Raw genomic sequence first — 17,303 nt, 5'->3', positions numbered from 1 at the left:
CCTGCTCCTGTATGCAGGGCTCAGGGAAGAAGCAGCGTCCTGAAGTCTCTTCAGCAGACACCACACAGCCGGTAATGTGTGCATGTCTGCAGTATGCTGGAGGCAGCAGGTACAGTGCCGGCACCCAGCGTCCCAAGGTACATGCTCCTCTACAGAACAGACCGCGGCAGTGCAGGGAGATTCTGTCCCTGCTCTACCGCAGAGCTCAAGTGATGGGCAGTCCGGCTCTTTTTGGTGATCCGGCTCTCATGGCTCCGCTCACCAAAAAGAGCCAGCACTTTCGGCTCATGAACCGGCTCTTTTTGGATCGTATTAGATCCCTATTGAGTACCTGTTCATGCGTCCGAAACTCCGCCCACCTACCGCAGAAACTCCGCCCACTTCTTAGAGAGCCAATTAAATTGAAGAGTGGGCGGGGTTTTGCTCAGGTGGGCGGAGTTACGCCCCCCGAAGTCCGGGATTTTACGCCCAGTGAGAGCCATTCAGGAATTTTAGTGGCTCTCACTGGTGTGCCGGCTCCCATCGTTCACAGCAGGGAGCCGGCTCTTTGTGTCGGCTCGTTCGCGAACGACACATCACTAAGCTCAACTATATTGGCGTGCACAGCAGGCTAATGTAGTTAAGGGTAGCGAGGCTCCAGGTGGGCCCCCTCTGAGCTCCGGGCCCGGGGCGACCGCACCCTCTGCCCCCCTGGTAGCTACGCTACTGCTTCTGAGCAAAGAACCAATTCCATTTCGGAGCATAATTGGAAACTTTTGTTACATCATATAATAAATTAGATGGATAAATCAATAGATAAAACATTCTCTTCTACAGACATCCTCTCTAGTGAGATGAGGAGGACCCTTCTATGAGAACTCAGCTGACTAGAACCCAAATTTAAAGAATGAATATAGAATAATGAGCGCTCACGCTTTTTTAGAACATATAATTTATTTATTTTTTTTACTTTTTTTTTTTTACTTATCCTAACCAGTTGGCTTACGGACCATACAAATGTGTGCATAGCTTTAACTAAATATCATTTTGGACCACGTTAAGTATGTAAAATTAAACTAAATGGAATGATACTGTCCATTGGTTTGTCATTATAAAGTATCAGTATCCTCCTAGGGCTGGTACAATTATAATTGATAAATATCCAGCTCACTGGTGCTCTACAAAATGAGAATTAGGACCGTTGTACAATATAATTTGGGGGCTAAAAAAACAATTTGTCCTCTGGCTTTCCAGGTAGGCAGTAATTGAATCTGAACTTCAGGTTTCTGGATTCTCTCCGTTGGATCAGATATATTTGAGGTACCACTATAAACCATTGTATGGTGGAAACACATACAGTTAAATCCATATATATTTGGACAGAGACAACATTTTTCTAATTTTGGGTATAGACATTGCCACAATGAATTTTAAACAAAACAATTCAGATGCAGTTGAAGCTCAGACTTTCAGCTTTCATTTGAGGGTATCCACATTAAAATTGGATGAAGGGTTTAGGAATTTCAGCTCCTTAACATGTGCCACCCTGTTTTTAAAGGGACCAAAAGTAATTGGACAATTGACTCCAAGGCTATTTCATGGACAGGTGTGGGCAATCCCTTCGTTATGTCATTCTCAATTAAGCAGATAAACCAGGAGATAAAAGGCCTGGAGTTGATTTGAGGTGTGGTGCTTGCATTTGGAAGGTTTTGCTGTGAAGTAAACATGCGGTCAAAGGAGCTCTCCATGCAGCTGAAACAAGCCATCCTTAAGCTGCGAAAACTGAAAAAACCCGTCCGAGAAATTGCTACAATATTAGGAGTGGCAAAATCTACAGTTTGGTACATCCTGAGAAAGAAAGAAAGCACTGGTGAACTCATCAATGCAAAAAGACCTGGGCGCCCACGGAAGATAACAGTGGTGGATGATCGCAGAATGATCTCCATGGTGAAGAGAAACCCCTTCACAACAGCCAACCAAGTGAACCACACTCTCCAGGAGGTAGGCGTATCAATATCCAAATCTACCATAAAGAAAAGACTGCATGAAAGTAAATACAGAGGGTTCACTGCACATGGCAAGCCACTCGTAAGCATCAAGAATAAAAAGGCTAGACTGGACTTTGCTAAAAAACATCTAAAAAAGCCAGCACAGTTCTGGAAGAACATTCTTTGGACAGATGAAACCAAGATCAACCTCTACCAGAATGATGGAAAGAGAAAAGTATGGCGAAGGCGTGGTACAGCTCATCATCCAATACATACTACATCATCTGTAAAAACGCGGCGGAGGCAGTGTGATGGCTTGGGCATGCATGGCTGCCAGTGGCACTGGGTCACTAGTGTTTATTGATGATGTGACACAGGTCAGAAGCAGCCGAATGAATTCTGAGGTATTCAGAGCCATACTGTGTGCTCAGATCCAGCCAAATGCAGCCAAACTGATTTGTCGTCGTTTCATACTACAGATGGACAATGACCCAAAACATAAAGCCAAAGCAACCCAGGAGTTTATTAAAGCAAAGAAGTGGAATATTCTTGAATGGCCAAATCAGTCACCTGATCTCAACCCACTGAGCATGCATTTCACTTGTTAAAGACTAAACTTCAGACAGAAAGGCCCACAAACAAACAGCAACTGAAAACCACCGCAGTGAAGGCCTGGCAGAGCATCAAAAAGAAGGAAACACAGCGTCTGGTGATGTCCATGAGTTCAAGACTTCAGGCAGTCATTGCCAACAAAGGGTTTTCAACCAAGTACTAGAAATGAACATTTTATTTAACCCCTTCCCGACCTTTGACGCCACGTAGGCGTCATGAAAGTCGGTGCCAATCCGACCTGTGACGCCTATGTGGCGTCATGGAATGATCGTGTTCCTGCAGATCGGGTGAAAGGGTTAACTCCAATTTCACCCGATCTGCAGGGACAGGGGGAGTGGTACTTCAGCCCAGGGGGGGTGGCTTCACTGGCTGTTGAAAGTGAAACAGCCAATCAGAGCGATGTGTAATATTTCACTATGAAAACTGGTGAAATATTACAATCCAGCCATGGCCGATGCTGCAATATCATCGGCCATGGCTGGAAACACTGGTCTGCACCCCCCACCACCACCGATCACCTCCCCAGTCCTCCATCCTTTGCTCCGCTCCCCTCCATCGTCCTGTACGCTCCCCCGTCCTCCTGTCCGCTCCACCCGTGCTCCGATCCCCCCCTCATACTTACCGATCTTCCCGGTGTCTGTCCGTCTTCTCCACGGGCGCCGCCACCTTCCAAAATGGCGGGCGCATGAGCAGTGCGCTCGCCGAATCTTCCGGCCGGCAAATTAGTTCCAGCTACATTTTGATCACTGTGATAAAACCTATCACAGTGATCAAAATAAAAAAAATAGTAAATTATTCCCCCCTTTATCACCCCCATACGTAGGGACAATAATAAAATAAAGAAAAGATTTTTTTTTTTCCACTAGGTTTAGAACTAGGGGTAGGGTTAGGGATAGGGTTAGAACTAGGGTTAGCGTTAGAATTAGGCTATGTGCACACGGTGCGGATTTAGCTGTGGATCCGCAGTGGAGTGGCCGCTGCGGATGCGTAGCAGTGTTCCATCAGGTTTACAGTACCATCCACTGTGCCCATGGTGCGGAATATACCGCGCGGAAATGCTGCGTTGTATTTTCCGCAGCATGTTAATTCTTTGTGCGGATTCCGCAGCGTTTTACACCTGTTCCTCAATAGGAAACCGCAGGTGAACTCTGCATAAAAAACACTGGAAATCCATGGTAAATCCCCAGGTAAAATGCAGTGCCTTTTACCTGCGGATTTTTAAAAAATGGTGCTGAAAAATCTCACACGAATCCGCAACGTGGGCACATAGCCTTAGGGTTGGAATTAGAGTTAGGGTTGGAATTAGGGCTAGGGTTGGAAATAGGGTTAAGAATAGGCTTGTCTTTAGGGTTATGGTTAGGGGTGTGTTGGGGTTAAAGTTGTGGTTAGGGTTGGGGTTAGGGTTGGGATTAGGGTTGGGATTAGGGTTAGGGTTGGGATTAGGGTTAGGGTTGTGGTTAGGAGTGTGTTGGGGTTAGGGTTGTGATTAGGGTTATGGCTAGAGTTGGGATTAGGGTTAAGGGTGTGTTGGGGTTAGTGTTGGAGTTAGAATTGAGGGGTTTCCACTGTTTAGGCACATGAGGGGTCTCCAAACGCAACATGGCGCCACCATTGATTCCAGCCAATTTTGCGTTCAAAAAGTCAAATGGTGCTCCCTCCCTTCCGAGCCCTGACGTGCACCCAAACAGTGGTTTACCCCCACATATGGGGTACCAGCATACTCAGGACAAACTGGGCAACAACTATTGGGGTCCAATTTCTCCTGTTACCCTTGCGAAAATAAAAAATTGCTTGCTAATACATAATTTTTGAGGAAAGAAAAATGATTTTTTATTTTCACGGCTCTGCATTGTAAACTTCTGTGAAGCAATTGGGGGTTCAAAGTGATCACCACATATCTAGATAAGTTCCTTGGGGGGTCTAGTTTCCAAAATGGGGTCACTTTTGGGGGGTTTCTACTGTTTAGGCACATCAGGGGCTCCGCAAACGCAACGTGACGCCCGCAGACCATTCCATCAAAGTCTGCATTTCAAAACATCACTACTTCCCTTCCGAGCCCCGGCATGTGCCCAAACAGTGGTTTACCCCAACATATGGGGTATCAGCATACTCAGGAGAAACTGGACAACAACTCTTGAGGTCAAATTTTTCCTGTTAGCCTTGGGAAAATAAAAAAATTCTGGGCTAAAAAAATATTTTTGAGGAAAGAAAACACATTTATTATTTTCACGGCTCTGCGTTATAAACTTCTGTGAAGCACTTTGGGGTTCAAAGTGCTCACCACACAACTAGATAAGTTCCTTTGGGGGTCTAGTTTCCAAAATGGGGTCACTTGTGGGGAGTTTCTACTGTTTAGGCACATCAGGGGCTCTGCAAACGCAACGTGACGCCCGCAGAGCATTCCATCAAAGTCTGCATTTCAAAACGTCACTACTTCTCTTCCGAACCCCGACGTGCGCCCAAACAGTGGTTTACCCTCACATATGGGGTATCAGCGTACTCAGGAGAAACTGGACAACAACTTTTGGGGTCCAATTTCTCCTGTTACCCTTGGGAAAATAAAAAATTGGCTAAAAAATCATTTTTGAGAAAAGAAAATTTTTTTTTTATTTTCATGGCTCTGCGTTATAAACTTCTGTGAAGCACTTGGGGGTTCAAAGTGCTCACCACACATCTAGATTAGTTCCTTGGGAGGTCTAGTTTCCAAAATGGGGTCACTTGTGGGGTAGCTCCAATGTTTAGGCACACAGGGGCTCTCCAAACGTGACATGGTGTCCGCTAACGATGGAGCTAATTTTCCATTCAAAAAGCCAAATGGCGTGCCTTCCCTTCCGAGCCCTGCCGTGCACCCAAACAGTGGTTTACCCCCACATATGGGGTATCATCGTACTCAGGACAAACTGGACAACAACATTTGGGGTCCAATTTCTCCTGTTACCCTTGGGAAAATAAAAAATTCCGGGCTAAAAATCATTTTTGAGGAAAGAAAAATTATTTTTTATTTTCACGGCTCTGCGTTATAAACTTCTGTGAAGCACCTGGGGGTTTAAAGTGTTCACTATGCATCTAGATAAGTTCCTTGAGGGGTCTAGTTTCCAAAATGGGGTCACTTGTAGGGGAGCTCCAATGTTTAGGCACATAGGGGCTCTCCAAACGCGACATGGTGTCCGCTAACGATTGGAGCTAATTTTTCATTCAAAAAGTCAAATGGCGCGCCTTCCCTTCCGAGCCTTGCCGTGCACCCAAACAGTGGTTTACCCCCACATATGAGGTATCGGCGTACTCAGGAGAAATTGCCCAACAAATTTTAGGATCCATTTTATCCTGTTCCCCATGTGAAAATGAAAAAATTGAGGCTAAAAAATTTTTGTGTGAAAAAAAAGTACTTTTTCATTTTTACGGATCAATTTGTGAAGCACCTGAGGGTTTAAAGTGCTCACTATGCTTCTAGATAAGTTCCTTGGGGGGTCTAGTTTCCAAAATGGGGTCACTTGTGGGGGAGCTCCAATGTTTAGGCACACAGGGGCTTTCCAAACGCGACATGGTGTCCGCTAACGATGGAGATTATTTTTCATTCAAAAAGTCAAATGGCGCTCCTTCCCTTCCGAGCCTTACCATGTGCCCAAACAGTGGTTTACCCCCACATGTGAGGTATCAGTGTACTCAGGAGTAATTGCTCAGCAAATTATAGGATCCATTTTATCCTGTTCCCCATGTGAAAATGAAAAAATTGAGGCTAAAAGAAATTTTGTGTGAAAAAAAAGTACTTTTTCATTTTTACGGATCAATTTGGGAAGCACCTGAGGGTTTAAAGTGCTCACTATGCTTCTATATAAGTTCCTTGGGGGGTCTAGTTTCCAAAATGGGGTCACTTGTGGGGGAGCTCCAATGTTTAGGCACACGGGGGCTCTCCAAACGCGACATGGTGTCCGCTAAAGATTGGAGCCAATTTTTCATTCAAAAAGTCAAACGGCGCTCCTTCCCTTCCGAGCCCTGCCATGCGCCAGTGGTTTACCCCCACATATCAGCGTACTCAGGACAAATTGGACAACAACGATCGTGGTCCAGTTTCTCCTTTTACCCTTGGGAAAATAAAAAAATTGTTGCTAAAAGATCATTTTTGTGACTAAAAAGTTAAATGTTCATTTTTTCCTTCCATGTTGCTTCTGCTGCTGTGAAACACCTGAAGGGTTAATAAACTTCTTGAATGTGGTTTTGAGCACCTTGAGGGGTGCAGTTTTTAGAATGGTTTCACTTTTGGGTATTTTCAGCCATATAGAACCCTCAAACTGACTTCAAATGTGAGGTGGTCCCTAAAAAAAATGGTTTTGTAAATTTTGTTGTAAAAATGAGAAATCACTGGTCAAATTTTAACCCTTGTAACTTCCTAGCAAAAAAATTTTTTTTCCAAATTTGTGCTGATGTAAAGTAGACATGCAGGAAATGTTATTTATTAACTATTTTGTGTCACATAACTCTCTGGTTTAACAGAATAAAAATTCAAAATGTGAAAATTGCAAAATTTTCAAAATTTTCGCCAAATTTCCGTTTTTTTTTCACAAATAAACTCAGAAATTATCGACCTAAATTTACCACTAACATGAAGCCCAATATGTCACGAAAAAACAATCTCAAAACCGCTAGGATCCGTTGAAGCGTTCCTGAGTTATTATTTAATAATAAAATTATTTAATCTATCCAATTACTTTTGGTCCCTTTAAAAACAGGGTGACACATGTTAAGGAGCTGAAATTCCTAAACCCTTCATCCAATTTTAATGTGGATACCCTCAAATGAAAGCTGAAAGTCTGAACTTCAACTGCATCTGAATTGTTTTGTTTAAAATTCATTGTGGTAATGTCTATAACCAAAATTAGAAAAATGTTGTCTCTGTCCAAATATATATGGACTTAACTGTAACTAGAGAGCAATAGAATTACTAAATGCATGTAATACACTTATATTTAATGTCACATCCATATTACATGCTAATAATAGACAATTCTGGGTGGATATTTGAGTGGACTAATGTTGTTTGGTTTATCATTCCCATATAGCTCTGGCAAAAATTAAGAGACCACTGCAAAATGTTCAGTTTGTCTGGTTTTTCTCTTTATAGGTATATTTTTGAGTAAAATGTAAATTTTTTATTTATTCTATAAACTACTGACAACATGTCTCTGAATTTCCAAGCAATAAATTTTGTATTTCTTTTCTAAAAAGGAGAAATTATCAAAATTAAAAATAAAAAACAGTGCTTTCAGACCTCAAATAATGCAAAGAAAACAAGTTCATAATCATTTAGAAACAACAATACTAATGTTTTAACTCAGGCATAGTTCAGAAATCAATATTTTGTGGAATAACCATGATTTTTAATCACAGCTTAAATGCGTCTTGGCATGCTTGCCACCAGTCTTTCTCACTGCTTCTGGCACAAAAATTTAAGCAGTTCTTTGTTTGATGGCTTGTGACTATCCATCATCCTCTAGATTACATTCCAGAGGATTTCAATGGGGTTCAGGTCTGGAGATTGGGATGCCCATGACAGGGTTTTGATGTGATAGTCTCTTAATTTTTTTGCCAGAGCTGTATATGGCGTTTGATTGGCTTCCTTCAACCCTTACAATCATGTTCATGTTGAGGTCTCCGTCCTAATATTTCCATTGAGTGACATAAGACTAGATGAGGGAACTCCTTAGACCTTTTAAACGATTGTTGTATTCCTATTTTCCACCTGTCAGCAGTAAGTTCTGGAGTTCCCTTTGAATGGGGAGACTTTGGAAGGTCAGTATCAGACAGCTGGGATCTGTCCAGCCTCGACACTTGTGTTTGAGTAAGGGCTGGAAAGACATTTGTATCCAAACCACTGCCTAATTACTCCATCTGCTGAATATGAGTACAAAGGGGCACGACCAGGACTTCACGTACTGTGTTTTGACTGAAATCGCTACCAATAAAAGGCTTCCATATGGAGCCAGTGACTCCCAGTGCTCTGTACAGTAAATAGCACAATGCCGCTTTGAGTTTCCACTGCAGTCTTTGTAAGATTCATGTATTTGTTATCAGATGTTCCTAAAATAACAGAGTGACACATTACGCGTCTTCATTATGATTAATCAATTGAAAATTGATCCCAATTAAAAGCTGTTTGAAGTAAGACGCGATTAGATTGTTGGAACGGCTTTTTAACAAGCTGCTTGAAAGTGAGCCTTCGATCTCATTACATTTTTTCTTACAAAGCAAATAGTGTAAAAGAAGTGTTGTGAGAAAAGACTGATGGATTTAGGTGGCTATCATGTTTTCTTGACCTTGGAGATGATCGAGTCGGAAATAAAGAGCAGATGTGTCCAACTTCAATGAATGCATGGCAGCAGGTACACTTGGAAAACCAAAGGAATCCTAGACGGGATCAAATAAGTCTCCACCCCTGGCCCTCAGACAGTGCGCTCCCTGCCAAAGTACAGAATACTCATTAAAAGGTCTTTAATGCTCAAAGGTGAACAGTTAGAGACGTCTGTAAGATACAATGCCAGCTGCTATTTTGGTGAACAGCATCAGCCCAGCACGAATTGTTCTTTCTTTGTTAGAAGATAAATGTGAACTCCCTGCTACGTCATTATTGATGTTGGGTCTGTACCCACTGTGCAACCCATACACACAGTTCTCCATCTCAGGGGGCAGGACAATCAGGACTTCTGCAGGAAGACTTTCATGCGCCCACTAGTATGCCCATCATGAGCCCCTTACTCTATTTTACTTAATATCTTCTAGAAAGTTATACATTTGCTACTATGATTGCGGAAGAGGAGTCCTCCATCATCTGTAGACATCATTGCTCAATTATCTTAACTATCCTTTGTATTATATTCAATAGCGCTTGAAAGTTTGTGATTATTTATTATTATTAACCCTTCAGAATTTTTCATATTTATGCCCAAATTTGACCTAAAATTACACCAGATTTTCCCCCAAGACCTAAAAGTAGATAAAGAGAATAAATAAAACAAATGAGTTAAGTATTACACCTTGCCATTTAAAAAGGGAAAAAAAAAACAGGTCACCCACTCACTTTTGATTGTCATCTCATCTCAAAAACACCACATTCTAATTTCACCTTTCAATTATCTGCTAATCAAAAAGGTTCACATTGTTTTGCCACTCACAGACATGTAACACTGGATAATTTTCCTGCAAAAAAATTATAAAATCTAATATTCGTGACTCATAAACAAATGTCCATCCAAGTCAATGGAATGCTGGTGTAAAGCACTACAAGAGAGGAATCACTGTTTTCCTCATTGGCCAAAAGATAAGAATTTATGAAATCACTAATATTGTATATGAATATGAGTTTTCTAAACTACCCTTTAATCTATCATGCACACAAGTTGGTGAATATATGTATTTGTTTCCAAACTAAGTATTGAATTCTAAGCACATAAATTGTAGATAAATCATGAATTTGTACAGATTAATTTTCTCATTTGCCTTTTTACACTTTTGTAGGTTTAAGTGCATCTCTGTCCCGACAATAAATGTATGAATTAATGTTCCTTTTGATTTACAGCCCTTATAAATATAAATGTCGGCCAAACCCACCAATTTGGGCAAACCGGCTGACTAGTAGATGTGTGTAACGTGAAGTGGGGTAATAGTCATGTGTGAGGTACTTGTTTTAAATGCCCCGACACGCTATATGAAGATGGAGGTCCTGGCTGGGTGTGTGGGCTCTGTCTACAGGGTCGCTATGGCCTTGCAGGCCTTATGATACCGTTGACTTCAGCTGGCCAGGAATAGATGTTAAACAGTTCAATGAGAGAGATCAGCACTCAAAAATAAACAGTCTTTTATGGGAACTATCTACAATAGATAGCGGGTGCATGACTTCACAAACGTTTCCTTTACATTACAGAGCATCTTCACACACTGTGGCTCTATACTTCTTCCAAGCTTACTTGTTTTTGCCTCAATTTTCTCTGTCTTCACCACAACCTATAACCTATAACCTATAACCTTCACCACAACCTATAACCTTCACCACAACCTATAACCTTCACCACAACCTATAAGAGGATTCTTTACCTATAAGAGGATTCTTTACTATAAGAGGATTCTTTACTGTTAGGGCAGTGAGAATCTGGAATTGCTTGCCTGAGGAGGTGGTGATGGCGAACTCAGTCGAGGGTTTCAAGAGAGGCCTGGATGTCTTCCTGGAGCAGAACAATATTGTATCATACAATTATTAGGTTCTGTAGAAGGACTTAGATCTGGGGATTTATTATGATGGAATATAGGCTGAACTGGATGGACAAATGTCTTTTTTCGGCCTTACTAACTATGTAACTATGTAACCTAGCACAGTACTACAGCCCATTAAGTGCGTGTCCTAAACTTCAACCTGCAGTTCCGCACACTTATTTCCTCTTGGGGGAACTAGTTTGCCACTATGGATGACACTTAGCTTCTCTGCTGGCTGACGCCTTGGTACTCCTGCTTGGGGCATTCTCTTCGTCTCACGTTCCCTGTTTGGTCCTGGCTCATTACCTCTCTGAGTTGTAATCTCAGGGCTGTACCTTTAGGTGACCTGTCGCAGGACCAGTTTCTGGTGCATCACTCTGTCCTTTAGTCACTTTCCTTCCTCTGCTCCGGACCTTGCTATCCACTGTCTCTGTCTCCACCCACATCAGGGACACCCACGTAATGCGGCTCTACAGAGTACTCAGACCAAAGGTCAGCTCTAGCTGCAAGCTAGGCCATCTATGACCTCCTGACAGGAAACTGTCTCTTTTCACTACACTTTAGCCCCTCCCATTCTGGGCTAGTCCCAAATATTAACCCTAACTCTCCCTACTGTCTGTCAAACTACAATGCCATCACATAATAACTCATGTCACAATACATATTACACATCAGAACAATACGCGTATCTTCAAGGGAGAATGTAAGCAGTATGGCCATCTCCTTACAATCGCACAGAGGGGTGTTCAAACTCTAGGGATTGGGCATTTGAAATTCAAACTCTTAATCCTTAGGTTTTCAGGTCAGATAAGGCTCATACGCAGGCTTTTGACTGTCTTTCTCTCTTGAAAACATATTTCATATATACAGGTAAACGGGTGAAATAGCTGTCTCGGATATGTATGGCCAGCCTTAAAAAGGAATCTGAGAGAAGAATAACATAGGGGCAGAGAGGCTTATTCAGGGATATGTCACTTCTTAGGCTATAGTTTAAATACAACCAGTGTTTTATCAGCAGGAGATTATCACTGCAGGATTAGATTTCACATGCAAACCAGTCTAGCTAATCTGTGTATCCCCACCCTCCCCACTGAGGAGCTTGCTGACAATGCATAATGTACACAGAAAGCTGTCAATCAGTGGTATGTGCGTGGTTAAATGAAGGGGGCTGCCAGGGCTGTGGGCCGGTTCTGACTTCTCTTCACCCTGAAACTCTTCTTCTAAACAGGAACCTGTTGTGTGTGTTGTGCTGTGGTATGTGTTCTATACTCAGTTGTCATTTGGGAGTCCTTGTTGTTACCTTTCCATCCGTAGGACCGGATACAGGAAGTGACTAGGAAGTGCTTCCCCTTTTTATCTGATCTAACCCCTCCCAACATGTGGGCTATTCCAAAGCTTTTTACTGTGCCTTACCCTGACTGCTACTAAACTGTATCCTTATGCCTTGTAATGGTTCCCCTATGAATAGCCCTCCTCAATGCCCGGGGACAGCCTTGAGGTAAAACCTCCATGAAAACAATTCAGCCATAAGGATAAAATTCAGATTTATATAAAACATTACTTTACATTAGTATACAATTTAACTCCATTTTGAAATGGTGCCATTTTCTTACCCCCTTACTAAAAAATTGCACCAAAATCTATTTGTTTACATCAACCACTATAAAGAAAATGACTATAAAAATATGGAAAAGTGCACTTTACAAACTAATAATTGTCTTTCAAAGTTTTATATTCTCCACCTTTTAAACCACAAAGTCGCCTGTTTTATATGATGTTGTCTTTGTAAAGATCAGCTACTTGTTTGCTCAAAGACAGTCGTTTAATAGCCTGTTTACAGAAGAAGACCACTCTTCAGACTCACACTAAGCCATTTGTAATTGATAGTTCAGTGTGCATTAGGGGCCATTTTTCTTGGCAGCACATATTCTCTATAGGCCTTATAATGTTCAAAAAATATTTGTCTCTATGTGACTTCTACAAGTGGTCAACACTACGGAAACAGCCGAGGGTGGCTGAACCCAGCTTTCTCCATAACTTTCATAGGAGTCAATGGGAGTTACTAAAACACTACAATGTTTCTGTAACTGAGAAGTTGTGGGAACTCAGGAGTGTTGGGGCAGTGTTGGTTACTGTGCCTTACTGTTTCTGTAAATTACAGTGTAGGGCTTAGTTTCTATAGTCTCAACCTCCTACAGCCACCACATAGACAGATATTCCCATCTCAGCCATGAAAGGCTAATACATGTGCAGCGCCCCAGAGTCCTGGTCGTTGCAGTAATGTCGCTCTTCCACCAGGGGGAGTGATGTTACGTCTGATGGTACTAAAGGAGTTCACCTTGCCAGGTATCACAGTTACACACTACACTTTACACTCCAGTCCACCAGGGGGAGCAAAGCTTCTATCTACTAGGGCACTCCTCACACATGGGTAAAACTGGTGGGTTGGATAGGAAGAGAGAGAGAAGCAGACTGGGCTTCGACCAGATGACATCGAGGGAGAAGCAGCCTGGGTTTGACCCAGAGAGGTCCTGTCAGGGGTGGGATCCTGACAGAAGCCTAGCAAGAGATAGAATGTTACGGAGCTGCGCCTGGACATCATTGCGGCAGCATCCTAAGAAAGGACACAAAGCGAAGTATATTGTGGAGAGTGAGAACCGAAGTCACAGCACAAGGAGATAATACCGGGAGGAGTCCTGCCCCGAGATCGGCAGCCTCCTTCCGAGGCGCGTAGCCGATGGCCGGAACACCGAGGGACTACTGACTCTACGCATTACTCCAGACAATGGCAGGACAGTCAATTCCAAGTTGGCTGCCCAACCTAAATACCTAAGAAGACACGGAGGCAACTGTGGGAGAGGGGCGTCTCTAGGGTCCCTATAAAATAGCTCCAGGCCTACCCCGTCATACGGGTTGTCCTATCCATATCATCTGGGGGACAGAGAGAGAGAACATCAGAAACATCTACAAAGGTTGTGAGGACTTTCCCGTGGTGCTCAGCAGGGAGGCACTACAACACACAGGCGCTAGTAGGAAGGCTACTGATTTCCTCCTGGCTAAGGGAACTCTGGATGTGCCTTCGGACCGGCCGGACTCAGCCAGCCCTGTGAGCGGTACTCTGGACTGCGGACACCGAAGTCTCCAGTAAAAGGTAAAGAGACTGCAACCTTTGTGTCCTCGTTATTCATTGTGTCTCGCAACGATCACTATCATCATCCACACACTTTGGGAAGCCCTGGGGACATAATTCACCTGTGGGAAGGTATACCATCTGGCTGCCATTCCATCACCCCAGCGGACCCCCAGCAGCGTCGGTCACCCTAACCGAATACCACAGGTGGCGTCACGAACACCAGACAAACTTACACCTTTAATTGGGCGCCCCTCAGCAGGGCCACGGACTGGGTCGGACCACCGTGACATCCCCAGAACCGAGACCGAGGGACCCGGTGCCGAGTACCCCATTGCCCTGCGCCTGGGGGTGATCCACATGAACAGCCATTTAAGGTCTGAACATTGATTAGTGGTTGTATTGGCGTGGTACTACAGCATCATCCTATTCAAGTGAAACTAACTGCAATACCTGGCATGGCCTTTTACTTACAGTATAGAATTGAGATGTAAATATTCAATGAAGGTTGCTCAGTGTCCCTTCAGACAGCTGATGAATGAGGATGCCATTTTGAAAGAATCGAAAACCTCTTTAAATTAAAGAGGATTTCCATTACAACGATATTGATGACTTCTCTTTAGAGTAGGTCATTAATATCAGATCAGTATGAGTCAGACACTGGCATCCCGATGTCACCAGTTCTGTCAGTGGTCAGGTGTAAGCATTATATGGGGTGGTGGTGATGATGTTCTCCTCCATATATTGCTCACTGGCCACTCCCAAGCACTGCTGAGCATCTCCTTGTTAATGAAGACGAGCTGCTGATCTGCAGTACCTGGAGCAGTGATGTTCCACCATTCCATGTACCGTTTACATCTAGCCAGAGCTCGTAACAGATGACCACTGGGGGGTGTCGGGCGCCGGACCCCAACTGATCTGTGATTGGTGACATAATCTGGTTGTGTCATCAATATTCCAGCATCAGAAAACCCCTTTGAGCAGTCAAACAAGATAGATCTGGAAGAAGAGACTGCCGTAGCTGTGTATCTAGTTGCAAAATCAAAGACTTACATTATTTCCTGGTAGACTTTCTGACTTAGGTGTGGTTAGTGTGCAGGGTTCTACAAAATATTTGTATTCATGAATGTTGACGAAGTGTATTTTGAGTGTGTATAAGATGACTGTTCATGAAACATGACATGGTTTGAACATCTAGAAAAGACTTTTTTTTTATACTATTGAGGAAGTTTAAGTTCATAGAAGAGGTTGCATCCAACCATTAGCCATAGTGTAAATGCCTGGGACTAAAAATTGTATGTCACTTGGAGGACACAATACTGCACTGCATTTTTCTGAGGACTTTAATGACTCCTTTTACTGTTGTAGATTTAAAACTTGCATGATTCCCCTACACAATATACCTGATCACCTGACAACTTGCTTTTAAAAGTTGCACATTTTTATGCCAGTTTTGTCGTCCAGCTCTGCTGAAATGGGCAGAGCTGGGGTGGTGGAGGAAATGGGGACTTGATGGTACAGCTCATTTAATTCATGACGAGCTGTGGAGTACCTTACACCAGAAATCTTACTCCTGAACCTGAAGTCGTTTGTCCAATCTCTGGCGTCCACTTGCTAATGAATCAGGCGTGTCTGACTCCAATGCTGGCCTTGATGAATCGCGACTAGAGTCTTTTTTTTTTTAGCTTTTATGGCATATCACTGCTAGTTTGAAACATACCACGCTGTAGCAAAAGCCCACAATGCAGTTTATCATTTGTTTTATCTATTTTTTTTCCCATTCTGACCAAGGTTATTTCTACATTGGAAAACTTTGCAGTGTTTTTCTCGTGGATTCAGCAGTAAATAATGAAGATCCTTAGTGCATAAGTAGAGCTTTTTTTCTGATTGATGAATGTAAATTAGTAGGAAGGTATTTAAAATAATTCTATTGTTTATAACCACTTTTCAAAATCAGATAAAAGACAATGCGCTAAAATCACTTCCTGGGCAGACTATTCACAACACAGAATTTTCTTTCTTAGGCATGTACACATGGAAATGGACTAAAGATGTAGCAACTATGCCATTTCTCACCCCCCCACCCACAAAACCCACACGCACACACACACACTCGAGTTGGGAGAAAACTTGAGTTCTACCAGTCTATGATAGTGCTTCAAGACAGAAGTAATTAAAATATTGTGAAATGTAATTAATCTTTTTATGTTTGAGAAGCTTAAAATAGGTTTGATACAGGACATTGTGACCTGAAACAATAGGATCTGAAAGGATCCTCATTCTCCTAAGAGATAGCAGTAAGGGTTCTTTTACACTGCGTGATGAGCAGAGTTCAATGACAACCGATTGGCAATGTGCATGATAGTCAGCAGTCATTTAATAGTCTCCTTACAGAAGATGATCCGGTGTCATATGTGCCCAGAACCAATAAAGGATTGTGCAGTGCACATAGGCTGATATTGTTCTCGACAGCACAGGACTTGTTTACACAGGATGATGAGCCACAGAAAATAATCAACTTAAAGGATCATTTCACCCTAAGTACGAGCATTTTGATCGTACATCTGGTGATTGGCAACCTGTTTATCCTGCATGAGTATCGAGAAGCGAGCGATAATCATTTACTGGAAATGGATGTGAAAACACACAAGAAGCATTTTCTGGGGTTAAGATAAGAGCATGTTTACACTATTTGACTTGTGGTATTAAACGGAATCTGTCACCACATTTGACCTATCCAAACTATTAATATGGGCATACAGGTTATAGACTGCTGAAATCAGTCCTCCCTGTGTGCCTCATATCAGATGCCTTGTTATGAAGAAATCATCTGTTATTACTTTGTATAAATGACCTCTTCCAGGCTCTGAGGAGGATGCTGCCGGGAAGATAACTCTGCCTCCAGAGCTTGCATTACATGAATGGGAGAATACCAGTGAGAGACAAGTAACTAATACAGAAAAGGAGAAATGAAATTTGTCTTCTTGCAAACACATTTTTTGCTTCTCTCTGAGCTCTGCGGTATTGTAACAATATTATAATCTTATCTGCCTGTGATATGGAAGATGAAGCTGGGAGGAACCTGCAAATGTGTCAGGTATAATCACACACATCTCTACATCAGGGGAGCAGCTATCACACTGGTAACAGTGGTAACCATTACACATCACACTGGTAATTCCCCCTTATATTTAAAGCAAGCTCTGGAGGCAGAGTTATCTTCTCGGCAGCGTCCTCCCCAGAGCCTGGAAGAGGTCATCTATATAAAGTGATAAAAGGTGATTTCTCAGGAACAGCACAGCTGATATGAGACATACAGGGAGGACTGGTTTCAGCAGTCTATAACGTGTATG

General features: G+C 42.7%; 1 protein-coding gene across 3 annotated transcripts in view; it reads left to right on the top strand.

Annotated features, from left to right (window-relative positions):
- The window catches only part of FGF16 (fibroblast growth factor 16), a 65,210-nt gene that overhangs the window by 38,783 nt on the left and 9,124 nt on the right, over positions 1 to 17,303 (top strand). The gene's annotated exons all lie outside the window — the stretch shown is intronic.

This window comes from Ranitomeya variabilis, chromosome 2 (assembly GCF_051348905.1).
Source record: "Ranitomeya variabilis isolate aRanVar5 chromosome 2, aRanVar5.hap1, whole genome shotgun sequence".
In the NCBI taxonomy this organism is placed as follows: domain Eukaryota; kingdom Metazoa; phylum Chordata; class Amphibia; order Anura; family Dendrobatidae; genus Ranitomeya; species Ranitomeya variabilis.
This window is presented reverse-complemented; position numbering and strand designations above follow the sequence as displayed.